The following is a 14,468-nucleotide window of genomic DNA, read 5'->3' as shown; positions in this document are numbered from 1 at the left end:
CATAGACACCAAAAACACCAAAATCTATCTAGTGGTTTGCCCAGTTTTTATCCGAAAAGTTTTAGCCCATTTCGATTTTTGGGCTAAATTTCTCGCAAACAGTGAACCTCACGAGAAAACCGAAAGTATCAGAGTGCTCCACTCGTCGAGAGCTTCGCGGCAATGCCAATTTCAAAATTTTTTGACATCATTTTTTGGTGGATCCCGCGAAACTTCGTAGTGTTTTTTTAAGCACTAAATGAGTTTAAAAAATTTCATAAAAATTATATACTAACCCCCGTGTTGTGGGTTTCGTGTAGGTACCTTCAATTCACGGAAATTCAACTATTGCCCGGGTCTATAAATTTCGAACCAGACAGACAGACAATCGAAAAAGTCTTTGAATTGGGTTGAAATTTTAGCTACCTCGCCTTTGTCAGATGTCCCGAGCGCGTTCCCGGGGTCGGAATAGGCATAGGTAAACCTGAATCTTACTTTTTCTTAATTATCTAGTGCTTGAATTGGATTAAAAATCCATAGAATATTTGTGGTAGCCTAGAAATTAAAATTCCTTTTGCATTAGCTTAGTAATATTGCTAAGGACCGCGGGGCAAAGTTTTAAAATTTTTAGAGCTCATTTGGGTAGTTTTTGCAAAAGGGTTAATTATAAGGACTAAACTATAATTTTTCATATTCTGATTGTTGACTGTTTTGATGGGCCCAGGAGGGGCTATGTGATGTGATTGAGTTGTGGATGTGTGGTTTGTGGATATAGAAGTGCGTTTTAAGCTCTTTTGCAGGTTGGGTAGGTCATAGGAATATGGGAGACTCTGCTGGATTTTCGGCATGACTTAGGACATCTTTGGTCTTTTCTTAGTTTGAATTGAGTCAAATGTATTAAATAATTGTAGTAAAATTGTCAGGTGAGCTGAGACAGCCTTCCTCCTCCGCTCAGCCGCCACAGTGACTTCGATTAATTCTGTGAGTAAAATATTAATTTTAATTATAATTTCGATATTATTATATGTTCAAGCATGCTCATGCATCACTTATAAATATGTATCTATGTAGTTAAATACTAGGTACATTTTATATTGTATTCATAATTGTTGAAGTGCCATGGATGTTGTTTGTGGTAATTTGGAGCAATGTGTGTGCGTGGCGTGTGTGTGGTATGGTATTTGACATGAACAAGACGGGTAGACACAGCTTGAGAGACACTCGCTGGGACCCTGCATTTGGTTTATTAAGCGAAAGTCCAGCTTAAGAGATACTCGCTAGCATAGGTTGGATTAAGAGGGCTGTATAGAGGACCAGCTCCCATATATGTATTGTTTGACAATATTGGATGTGCGAGTGCTCCAAATTGCCTTTTTGCTGTTATGATATGAATTGTATGAAAATTATGAGAATATTGCATTTCACTCCACAGGGTGTATTAGTTTTAGATAGCTATAGAGATTATAATTAAAATTGGTATTTTACTCTCTGAGTCAAACGTTCACTCCTGTTCATCTATTTTTTCAAGCTACAGGAGGATTATTTATTGTGGCTAACCTGCTCTTTTTCTTCGCAGGTCTATTGATAGTATACAATGTATTTTATACAATTGAGTTAAATTTTAGACTCTGCATGTGTTAGAAGCATTTATTTTTATTTTAGACCTGTATTATAAAAGTTATGTTGGACTTGTTAAATTATTAACTGTATGCATGATGAGATTGGATGAGAAAGCTGAGCTCTCATTTGAGTTATGACATTTTGATTATGTGGAGGGTGAGTTGAGCTTCCTAATTTAATATATATTGTGTTTACAAGTAGGGCGAGTCAAAAACTACCTATTGAATGGTCCATTTTATAGCCGGACTCTGTCTGGTTGAATTCTTGAAATTAGGTCCAAATGGACCTTAGAGTTGGGTTAAGAAATAGTTAGGCTTACTGCGGGCCTCGGGGGCTTTAGGCTGACCCAGGTCCTAGTGCCGGTCCGGCCCATAGGTTGGGTCGTGACATTTTCATGCTAAAATCTATTTAAATTATGTTTGAATATATAATTTAAATTTAAAATTTATAAATTTATAAATTATTTGTTTAGTTAATAAAAAGAATTTTCATAATGTAATTATTTTAAACCTTTAATTTTTCAAAAAAAAAAAATTGAGATTTGGACTAAATTTAAATCCATTTTTATTTAGAATATCCAAATAAATAATGTATTTAGTCCAAATCCAAATCCATTTTCATAATTTCCAAATCTAAATATATGAGATTTGAATTAAATCTAATTCCATTTTCATTTAGAATATTCAAAAAAATTCAAATCCAAATCTATTTAAATTTCGTTTGAATTATAGGATTTGGATTTGAAATTTGAATTTCAAATATTTGATTTGAAATTTAGATTTTAAAATTTATAGATTTAAAAATTAATTGTTTAATTAATCAAAAGAATATTCATAATTTAATTATTTTATACCTTTAATTTTTCATAAATATATGAGATTTGAACCAAATCTAAATCCATTTTTATTTAGATTATGTATTTAGTCTAAAACCAAATCTATAAGATCAAATCTCTCAAGTCAATCAGGGGTAACTTGGTTAGTCTTCCTTTATCCTTAAAGGGCAGGAAGTGAAGAGGTCTCAAATTCAAGTTTTTTGACTATCTATTCTAAAATAATACACCTTTATTTTTTTTTTTAAAAAAAAAATAAGATCTCCAATAGTAAAGCAATTTATCTTATAGAGTTTGTTTCAAATATTATTATTAAAATTATCTTAAAGCACACAAAAAATATTTTTAAATATATTAATTAAAGTGATAAAAAGAAATTTTTAAATTTAATATTTAATATTTAAATTATAAATTTTAAAATAGTTTTAATATTATTAAATTAAAGTTATTAATTTCAAACCGTTACAGATATATATCAATCAAATTATTAATAATATTATTAATACATATTAACTTATATTTATTTCATGTAATCATAATTTTATATACTACAAACACACACATATATATTTGCACTATATTTATACTTTTTAAATTATTAGTATTTTTTAGAATAATAATAATAGATTAAATAAAGATAATATTCAATATATTTTATATTAAGTGAATATAAAAAAATTTTAATATTTTAAAATGATAAAAATGTCATTAATTTAATTAATCTCAAAATATTTAATATATTTAATCTGTATTTTTATTTTATTGCTATACTTTTTTTTATTTTTATTAATAAATTTTATAAAATAATAAAATTTTATTAAAAAAACTATATATGAGATAAAGAGTTTAGTCCATATAAAAAGTAATAAATAAATACATAGTAATTAATGATAAATTTTACATACCTTTTATATATATTAAAATTAAAAAATAAATATATAAACTAAAATTACATGTGCAAAAGCACAAATAATTCCTTAGAATTAAATTCATTGTTTTAATAATAGATATCATTATTATTAAATTTAGAATGACTAATTAGAATGATAAATCAAATTTTAAGATGGTCTAAATTTGTAAATTTGTTGGATAAAAAAATAATCCAATATGACTAATTATTTTGATCGATAGGATCAATAAAATTTAAATTATTTTTTGAATAAATTAATTACTTTATATTTTAAATAAAATAATTATAGAAACTATTATTTATTGAGAAATATATTATACCATTAATTTATGTATTAAAAATAAATAAGGTAATTTTAATTAATCAAACCAACAATTAATTTAAAATTATCATTAGAGCAGAACAAAATTATTTAAATTAAATAAATTAAGAGAAAATTCTCATTAAAAAATAATTATATATATACAGACTATGCTAAAGACTAAAAATATTAACAAAAAATTTACATATGAATAAATGACACTTGAAATAATTAAAAATAATTATTATATTTAAAAATATAAAATATTTAGAGTTTATAAATTTTAAAATATTTAAAATTTAATTTTTTTTATTTTATTAACGTATAAAATTTACAAATTTTAAAATATTTGTCAAAAATATGCTTTCTTTAATACATCTGATTATTAGCAATTTTTTTTTTTCCAAAACCCATCCATTAAATGAAAAATGGTACAAGCCGAAGTAAAACTACAGTACAAGAAATATAGCATATGAAGTAATTCCACGTACATTTGCTTAATAGTTATATATATATATATATATATTGACAAAGATATTTTTATTTATTTTAGCTATTATTTCGATCATAAAAAAGTTTAGTGTTATGAAATAATTTAATAAATTAGTTTAGATATATATATTTATTGAGTATATTTTATATATTTAAAATTTTAAATATTAAACATTAGAAAATAGAAAATTAGTAATATATAATAAATTTTTAATATTTAATAATATAACTATTATCATCAGATTTTCAAAGTCATAATTAATTATAAATAAATATTAATTTTTAAATTTGAAAGAAATATATTAATAGATCTGTTAGAACATAAAAAAAATAAAAAAAAAACTTAAAATTAGAAAAATATGTTTAAATTTATAGATTCATAAGCAGGAAAAACTTAGACCTCAATAAAAAATAACTTTTTCCAATAATTAAAGTGATAAACAATATTAAAATTCTGACATGAATAATAATGCAACATTGTTCACCACAGTAATTCTTATATGAATAATAATGCAACATTGTTCATCACAATTTTAATAACAAAACAAAAAGTTGTTGCATAGTATTTCTTTACCATTAAAGTGTTTAATTGATTTTAAATATATGAAAATAGTGATGAATTATTCCATTATGAATATTGAAAAATTTTATGCTGTAATTTATTAAGCTAAATCCTATGCTATAAACTTTCATTCACTATTAGACAAATTTAATTTTGTCTCCATTTAAAATATCCACTACTTAGATACAACCACTTCAAACTTCATTTTTCGTAAACTGGGACTCTAGAGTCTAGAATTGTTAGTCAAATATCAATTTTATATTTAGAATCACATTATTTATGAGAAATTCTAAATAACATTAGAAAATATAAGAAAAAAAAAATGAGATGTCATAATGTAAAAATTCAAATAAGAGTTGACATACTTGTTAGCAGGAGAGCTATTTGAAAATCTGCTGATAATCATCTTTAGTAAGTTCATATAAAAATAAATAATCCAAACACCCTATGATTTCTCATATTTAAACGCAACCCTTGTAGCTCTTTTAAAGTCATTGAAATGATCTTTATTTCTTATCAAGAAATACAACCTTTTTGTTAGTTTAATCACCGTATATACAAATAAAACAGCATGTACCTCAACATTCAAAAAACCCCAAATGACAATGTAAACTGCCTATTGTGGTTTTTACTACTTTCAGAACTGGAAATATATGTTAATTAATCCAATCAAAGCATAGAAAAATATAAAAAAAGAACTTAAAAAAAGAAAAACAAAAGAATGAAAAAGAGGTAAGATATAAAAAGAAAAAGAAATTAAAATCAAATTGATTAATTAAGTATCATTTCCTATTTCATATTAAATTAAGCTATTATTGTAACTTACTTGTCTATCTTTTTAACTTATCAATATAATATCCATATTTTTTATTATGTATTTTTCTATTTTTTAAAATATATTTTTTATCTAATGATTCACATTATATATAAAGTAATTTATAATATAATTTAGAGAAAAATAATCTGACAAAGAAAAAAAATTCCATAAACATAATTTGAAGAAAAAAGTGTAAAATAAACATAATTTAAAGAAAAAAATAATGTAAAGTCCAAATAAAATAAAGAAAATTAATTAAGAAATAGGAGTTATCAAATAATAAATAAATCAATTTAAATTAAAAATTCATTTATTTTCCTTAATTAAAGTTGCCAAATACAAGTAAGAAAATTACTTTTTTTTTGACTTTTTTTTTTGTAAAAATTAAAAAATATATTTAAAACTCGTAGAACTGCCAAGTAGGGAAGAGAAAAATACTCATGTCCTTTACTTTTATATAGTTATGTAGATAGAAAATATATAGAGAGAGTTGCTGGCTTGGCCGCTTTTAGAACAAGATATCAATGTATCAATTATATTATGACAAAAATATCCCTAGTCCTCCTTCTATATTAATAAATGATCAAGGGTGATTGTGTGAATTTAAATGGACAAAAGTCAATTTGAGCATTGATATTTGTTCATTTTTTTGTCAATTTTAAGGTATAATTGACTTAATTTTTTTTTGTGTTGAATTGATCTTGACTGCCAAGATCAAAAGTTAAATTGACCCTCTATCTGAATTTAAATATTTATCTTTAATTCACTTACGCTTCATTTGAGTAAGTTTTTGAAGACAGGGTAAAATTTTTTAATGTAATTAAAGTATATAGAATTGTTTGAGAGAAAGGTTTTATTTGAAAGGTAAGATTTTTGAGAGTATTTGAATATTTTTAAAATCTCAAAAAATCTCAATTTCTCTGTAATACCCATATTTGTATAGCCTGGTATATTTTACTGTTCCGTTGATCGGTGTTGGTCCGGACAATTAAGGAGATTAGAACTACGTTTAAGACAACTAGAGAAGCCATAAACACAAATAATTAGTAATGTTCAATTAGTTAAGTATAAATAAGAAAAACAGAACATAAGAAGTTAAACAAGCCGAAAGTCACAGCGATAGATAACCTTCTCGGGAACGACTGCGAAGTCATTTTAAACTCAAATTTCGAACTGTAAAATGTGATGCCGCGGTCCTTAGGACCCTTATAAACATAGTGGAAAAGAGAAAATCACGAAAAAGAACTGTTAAGCCAGTCAAATAATTAGGTCAGGGAGCCAGAAGAAATATAGAATTAATTACAAACCGGGATGAATCGGCAAGGGGCAATTTGGTCAATTAACCCCGAGAGCTGACTCCTGATCTAACTGTCAAATAAAATCAGAAAAAAGAAAATTCTGGAATCGAGAATTAAATTAAAGAACGAATAGAAAAATAAAAAAAAGAAAGAAAATGAAAAAGGTGTAGGAAGATGATATCATGCATGACATCATGCATGATGCCATAAATCCTATAATTAATAAATTAAATTAAATAGATTTTTGGGGTCTTCCATAAGACAAAATAAATAAAAGAAAGGGAAAAAAAATTCATTGTCTTCTTCTTCCCTTCCAAGACGTTTTCTCTCTCCCTTAGCTCTCTCTCTCAAATTCCATTAGAGCTCTTAAGTCAAGCTTCATAAACCTTCAATTCCACCATAAAAACCCTACTCTCCAACATTAAATCTTGTAGTTAGACCTAGATAAGGAGCTTGACAACAAAAAGAAAAAGAAACGAAGGAGTTTTGAAGAAAAGGAAATTCTGCATAAAAAGGTTAGTAATCAAATTTGATAAATTGAGTTTGATTCTTACATTTCTAACTTATTTAGCTTGTAAATATGCTTATAATGAAAAGAAAAAAATTGTGAGGGACCATTACTGAATTTCGGCCAGCATAAGGGGGAGGGTGATTTGCATGATTTGAATAGTTTGAATGGGTAGATAAACCTTAGTTAGTTGAATGACTATGGTTAAAGGCATGGAATCAAGTAAATGCAAAAATTAGTGTGAATTAGGGTTTGGACATTAGGGTTTAGGGACCAAAAATGTGAAGAAGTGCTAAATGATATCTTTGACATAGTTTAAGGAAAGAAATGGTCATTTGTGACCTAATTAAGTGTGTTAGAAGTGTTTGAATCAAAGCCAAATTCGGATTGAGTATGCACCATGACCAAAAGTCAACTTTGAGGGACCAAAAATGGAATTTTACAAGTCCAATTGGTATGGGACCAATTGGGACTGAAAATAAGCACTAAATGACATAATTTTCATTTAGGAAGCATGCCCAAAAAGTGACCAAAACCTAGTGAACAAACTGACCAAACTTGAAAATCTACAGTATGAACAGTACACATGAACAGTAATCGTGTTTGGATCATAACTTGAGCTAGGAAGGTCTAAATGACCTGAAATTTTACCAGTGGTTAGATGAGATATAGACCTAAAACTTTCATGAAGAACACAAACTCAAATTATGCCATTAACCAAGTCATTTGGCCACCCCAAGTTGGTGACTCAAATCTGCCAGCACCAGAAAATTACCCAGAATTCTGGGTTGTGTCCAATTCGGCAGCCATGGTTCAAATGGCCATAACTTGAGCTACAAAACTCCAATTGGGGTGATTCAAAAAGGAGAATAAACTTAAGACATTAGGGAACACTTTCTATAAAGAAATTTTTATCAAATTCCAACAGTAAACTGACCAATGAAACAATACAATTAGGGACACCAAAACTGAAAATTTGGCAATTTTGTCTAAAAGACCTAAGTTTTGAGAAAATGACCAAAACCAACAAGTTTAGTGACCAAAATGTGGTATGTGAGTGAAGTTGGAATTCCCATACCTATTAAGCCTTAGAAAGTTAACAATTTGACTTAAATAGTGTAGTGAATAGTCACCCGAAATACAAAATTTCAAGAACGTCGAGTTTAGCACGTTAGAGCTAGATAAAAGTGAAGTTGAATTTATTTTTGGATTTATGCTAAGTGTCGACACCATATTTTGGCCGATCCCTAGCACTAAATTTTCCTTTGCCAGCCAACTACATTTCCGACCTCTCTTTGCCATATTACCGATCTCTCTTCACAGAAAGTTGAGTCAATGCTAAGTCCTCATATCAGTCAAAGCCTTACTGGTCTCTCAAATCATTCACCGATCTCTCAAGCCCATTGTCAAATATCCTGACCAGTTAGCTACATTCCCGATCTCTCTTGTCAGACGAAATTGAACTAACACTAGAACCTTGCTGCCAGTATTTATGGTCGACCTCTCTTTTAAAAGTTTAGGAATAATCAAGCTAAGGTTCTAATCCGGTTTAATAAAGATCCCGATCTTAGATGTTCAAGACAAAATTTTCAATTAAGTTCCGTTTAGCAATCTCATGCATGTTGTATTTTCCGATCTCTCACACTTAGGATAATAATAGTTTTCAGTTATTTCAATATACTCAGACAATCAAGTGTTTAGAAATTTTCTGATCACAACCATTCATCGAACAAAAAGGCATTCTATTTCATTTCATTGCAAAATTTGTACAAGTTATTCGGCTGGGGGATCACCCCCAGCCTGATCTACATTTCGCTCATCCTCTCCCTCCTCTTCACTATCCTCACCCTCGTCCCCGGGAGCCAGGTCGGCCATCCAAGAGAAGTCCTCTTACGGTAACGCCAGGTTCGGCCAAGAGGTCTTTGTGAGCATTCACATAGGCACCAGCTATCCTGTCACCATTTCTTCGTCTTTTCGCCTTAAGCTCCTCGATAAGTTGAGCGACACGAGAAGCCGTTGGCGGGCGCTGGACTTCCCCGAGAGCACGATCCCTTTCAGCCAGAACATGATTCTGTTCGGCCAGCTTGTCTTCATAGAACTTCGCCCGCCCCTCAACTTGAGATATGTAATCCTGAGCGGATGCAAGTTGGGATCGGAGGGAAGTCACTTCCTGATTCTTCTTCTCGACCTCCTTGCCCAGGCGATGAGCCTTTTCCCGAACTATGGTCTGGTTCACCAGACACTCCACGTTCAGGCTCATGGATCGAGTTAAGATATCGTCAAGGCTGTCCGGATAGCTGTCCGATCCTCTCGGCGGATGGAAGACCCCAAGACTTTGGCAAAACCGGTTCTCCCGACATCGGTTATTCTTCAGGGACTCGATCAACGTTTGAGCGCCACGAGAAGAGGCTCTCACAGAAGATTGAGAAGGACCCCTTTCTGTGCTTGGAGCAACTGGAGGAGGTGGAGGTGGCTCTTCCTGTTGAGGAGGAGATCGGACAGCTTCAGTGATCGGCGGCCCCGAAGGTCGGGGCGGGTCCCCTTGTACCTCCCTAGGTTCATGACCGGGTGTTCGAAGCATTTCCGAACGCTTCATCTCCTTTATTTTCCGGGAGATCTCTCTTTCTTTCTTCCGCTTCCTAGAACCCTCATCACCCGCCATACCTGCACAAAGAAGAGGTCAGTGAGATCGCTAAGGTCCTGAGATCTGAGATGTAGAAAATACCAGTGCCGAGGTCAAAGAGCGGAAGTTCGCGATCTTGGCCGATGAGCAGCTGTATGGTCCAATGGTGCAGCTCGGCAGTCACCGCATCTAAACAGGAATACTTTTGAGTGGTAGCCTGATTCTTCAGATCCATCACTATTAAGCTTTCCTCCTGGTTCAGGGTAATGCGCTTCGGAAGCAAGGGCCCCTGGTGCCACCAGCTACGGAGGAAGTCCTCAAAGCAGGTCGGATTTTTGCTCCTCAGAATAAAGAAGCGGTTCTTCCAATTTTTAAGGGAGGAGGGCAGATCGGTGAAGAGCCCACAATGAGGCTTCCCCTGAAAGAACCAGTGCTCGTCGTCCTTTCGGCGAGTCAGCCTGTGCAGTTCGGCGAACACCTTAGCCGTAGGTCTGATTCCCTTAGCTCGGCATAGGCCTCGGAAGGCTACTAAGATCCACCACGAGTTAGGGTGAACTTGAGCAATGCACACTCGGTGAAGTTTTAGGACCTCCTTGAAGAAGTCATCCAGAGGGAACCAAGACCTTTAACTGTTCCTCGTATACCATAACCATGTCATTCTCTTCAAAGAAGTGATCGGCTCGGTGATCGCCGTGACACCGGATAAGTTCGTACGAATCAGGACGAATATTGTACTCCTGGCGAAACGATTACAGATCGGATTCTTGCGAGATCGATGGCAGCTCGTCCATAGGGAGATTCTCCCTCCTTGAAGAAGGTGCATGCCTTGATGGTCCGATCCGCCCCCGAGCTGGAACGGAGACCCTAGGAGGTTCTTGTTGAACGCTTGGCCCGACCACCTCTTCTTCATCAGACGACCATGAGAACTAAATGGAAGGAGGGCTCGCCGCTCTCTGACCCTCAGCACCGCTCATTTTCAAAGGAAATAAAGAACTTAAACTAAAAAGAAGATCAAAGCCCTTACCGGAGTCTGATCGGCGTCGGAAGAACTTGAGTAAACGAGAGAACTTTGAGGTTGTGAGCGAGAGATTGAAAATGACATACAGGAGCAAATGGCTAACCCCTCACCCCTATTTATACTCGTCCGAGCATTTAATGCTCACGAGGTTCCATCGATTAGCGGGACTCGCTGCTACGACACGTCTCACGAATATTCCCAAGATTCCATAAAAAGATCGGTTAATTATATAGCGGTAGATCCAGGTGTTTCGAATTACAGATCGGATAAGTTTCATTCAGGTAAAGAATCAGATCGGATAATCATATTAGAGCTCGAAAAATAACTAATAAGATAATAATTGACAAAATAAAATCTTTATTTTCAAAAGATCAGATTACATCATTTGGGCGATCTCAAGAGATCGGAATACATTTCCAAAAGTCGGATTACATCATTTGGGCGATCTCAAGATCGGATTACATCTGATTACATCTGATTACATCAAAAGGCCGACCTCTAAAGATCAGCGGAACATCCTATCTAAAGAGGCCTATGTCAATAGCCAACATTGTGACTGATCCACAGGGTGTCGTCGATCGGAGCTTAACCCGCTGTCGGAACACCCAATGTAGAGGGAAACCGCTGTCGGAACACCCAATGTGGTGAGAAGCCGAATAAGCTAGGAAGAGCGATCGCTAGGGATCGGCCGAACATTAGCAATCTGCTCAGCCGAAATCGGTTCGCTGATTATTGCAGTTGAGCGACTCGAGATCGGCACGATCGAAGTCCGCAACCCAGATCGGTCAATCGATTCAGTTCTCTCACCATCATCAGTTAAGGTTTTCACGATTATTCGATCACCGGGATCGTAAATTTTCAGTCGGTGGGTAAAGAAGTCCATCGGAAAAGGATCAAAAGCCACAGTCATAGCCAGAATTACTGCCGGAACAGTTAAAACAAGAAAGAAAAAGCAAGAAAGGAAAATCGAATGAACGAGGTTCCTTCTGTCAGGGGTATATATAGGGGAAAATCGGGCATTTATTGCTAGCGAAAGCGGGCGGCCGGGAATCGAAAGGAATTAATGCTTCGACCGGACTAGGGCCGATTAAGGGATCTGAATAAAAGAGATCGGGAGATGGGAGATCAGCATGAGAGATCGGAATAGGAACATGTCAAGAAGATCGAGCGTGGGAGGGATCGGAAGGCAAAAAGAATAAGACAAATCCCAAATAACCGTCGTCAGAATCAGAGCCGAGGTAGTTAAAGCGTGGCAGACGAGATCTCCACCGCACGCCTAAGAATCGCCCGCAATCTTGTGGTGCCGGTATGTCATGACAGTCTGTACATCCCAATCTCCACCGTTGATATCACTTGTAAGGGCGAACCGGAGCCCTTGGATCAAGAGAGAGGCGACAAGACCGGCGCCTTTCGCTCTTAGCCTCGGACGCTCGGGACAAGTGGATTTGAGACCGTCAGATTGAAAGAAGAAAAGGACAAATATTCTGAAGAATAATCTCAGCCGTTCATTTTGGTTCTCTTTAATTCTCAAGCATCCGATCATGTCCTTCAAAATCTTGACCCTCCATCTCCCTCAAAATAAATCTTGACCCTTCACGGGGAGCACCCGATTCCTATAAATACATGCATGAAAAACTGTTCAAAAAAGGGGGCAAAAAAAAGAGAGGTAGTTATTATAGCGGAAGAACTCTGAAACTTCATTCAGTTTGTTACTCTGCTACTTAGAAGTGTTGATTAGAAAGACTTTTGAAACTAGTTTTCTAAAGTGTTTTCTTGAAAAGGATTCTGAATACTGGAACTCTACATTTTCAGTTTGTTCATTATCTGGTCACACTCTCACTTTTAGCCCTTATCATCTCTGTTTTCATTCCTATTGTCCAAGCTAAACTTCATTCCACTCGGTTTTTATCTTAATCTGATTGCATTTTAGCTAAGCACCCTTTAAGTTCACGACGGACATCAACCCTCAGGCTAATCAATCCGCCGCCTTATCACTATTTGTCACCCCGTAGTTATTTCAATAGATTTGGCTCCTTACAGGTAAGAGCTCATACTGCTGTTTTGTTAAGTGTTTACGTTTACTTTTCGCACTTTCTTTGTTCTTCTTACATATGCGATTTTCTTCAAGTTCATTTTGTGCAAAAGAACCCTAAAGAATGTTACTCTCGAGTTATCTCTTTAGTGATCAGTCCATCATTTTATTAATCTTCGTCATTTCTGAATGCAAGTTTTCTAGCTCCTAGTAGCGCGTAAGTGGTTGGGTAAAACGTAGGTAACTGCAACTTAAGGGTCTCTTTTGAGAGAAAGAGCCTGAATAACACGTCAGGAAAATAGCCCAACTATTAGGCTGACGTAAACGGCAATTCGGCAAGATGCCATAAAGTGGAATAAAACCAAAGTAAACGAAACAGAATAGATCGGACATTAATAGGTACTGGTAAAGTGACCTTAGGGGAGGTCAGCAAAATTTAGTCCAGCTTCTCTTATTTAGTCACAAAATATCAATTAGTTAAAAGAAGCCTTATCCCCAGCACCTTAGAACGCCAGAATCCTTAGCTTTAGGACCTTATGACATGTAGCTGAAATTAAAATTCCGGAGATCAGAAAGATCCCATTCAGGTTCCTGTTAATTTAAAAGAGATCGAAAGAGAGTTCTTATTCGATTCTCAACTCAAAACTTTAATTAAATAGAGATCGGAGGAGAGTTCTTATCCGATCTCAAATCAAAATTTAAATAAATACTTAATAGAGATCGGAGGAGAGTTCTTATCCGATCTCAAATCAAAATTTAAATAAATACTTAATAGAGATCGGAAGAGAGTTCTTATCCAATTCTCAACTCAAATTTAAAATAAATACTTAATAGAGATCGGAGGAGAGTTCTTATCCGATCTCAAATCAAAATTTAAATAAATACTTAATAGAGATCGGAAGAGAGTTCTTATCCGATTCTCAACTCAAATTTAAAATAAATACTTAATAGAAATCGGAGGAGAGTTCTTATCCGGTCTCAACTCAAAATTTTAATAAATATTAAATAGAGATCGGAGGAGAGTTCTTATCCGGTCTCAACTCAAAATTTTAATAAACATTAAATAGAAATTGGGGGAAAATTCTTATCCGATCCCTGAGCTAAAATTTTAATGAATACTTAAAAGAGATTGGAGGAGAGTTCTTATCCGATTCTCAATCCTAAATTTTAAATACCCTAAGAGAGATCGGAGGAGAGTTCTTATCCGATTCTCACACCAAATCTTAACCTGTACGCAAGATAATCCCAAAACCAAAAATGATTCGTGACGTCAATTCACTAAGGTCGTCTCATTTACTTATGTATCTGGGTAATCCGAATTTAGTGAAAGATCAAATATTCCTTTTGTCAAAAGGATTAACATTTCCGTTCAAGCCCTCTTAACTAATTTATGAAGAACGTGAAATTAAGTCTACTTACCCTTATTAAGGGACGAGGTGGGGTGCCTAACACCTTCCCCACCCGTTTATGGACCCC

The sequence above is a fragment of the Hevea brasiliensis genome, chromosome 17 (assembly GCF_030052815.1).
Source record: "Hevea brasiliensis isolate MT/VB/25A 57/8 chromosome 17, ASM3005281v1, whole genome shotgun sequence".
Taxonomy (NCBI): Eukaryota; Viridiplantae; Streptophyta; class Magnoliopsida; order Malpighiales; family Euphorbiaceae; genus Hevea; species Hevea brasiliensis.
The sequence above is the reverse complement of the archived record's forward strand: the minus strand, read 5'-3'. Positions refer to the sequence as shown.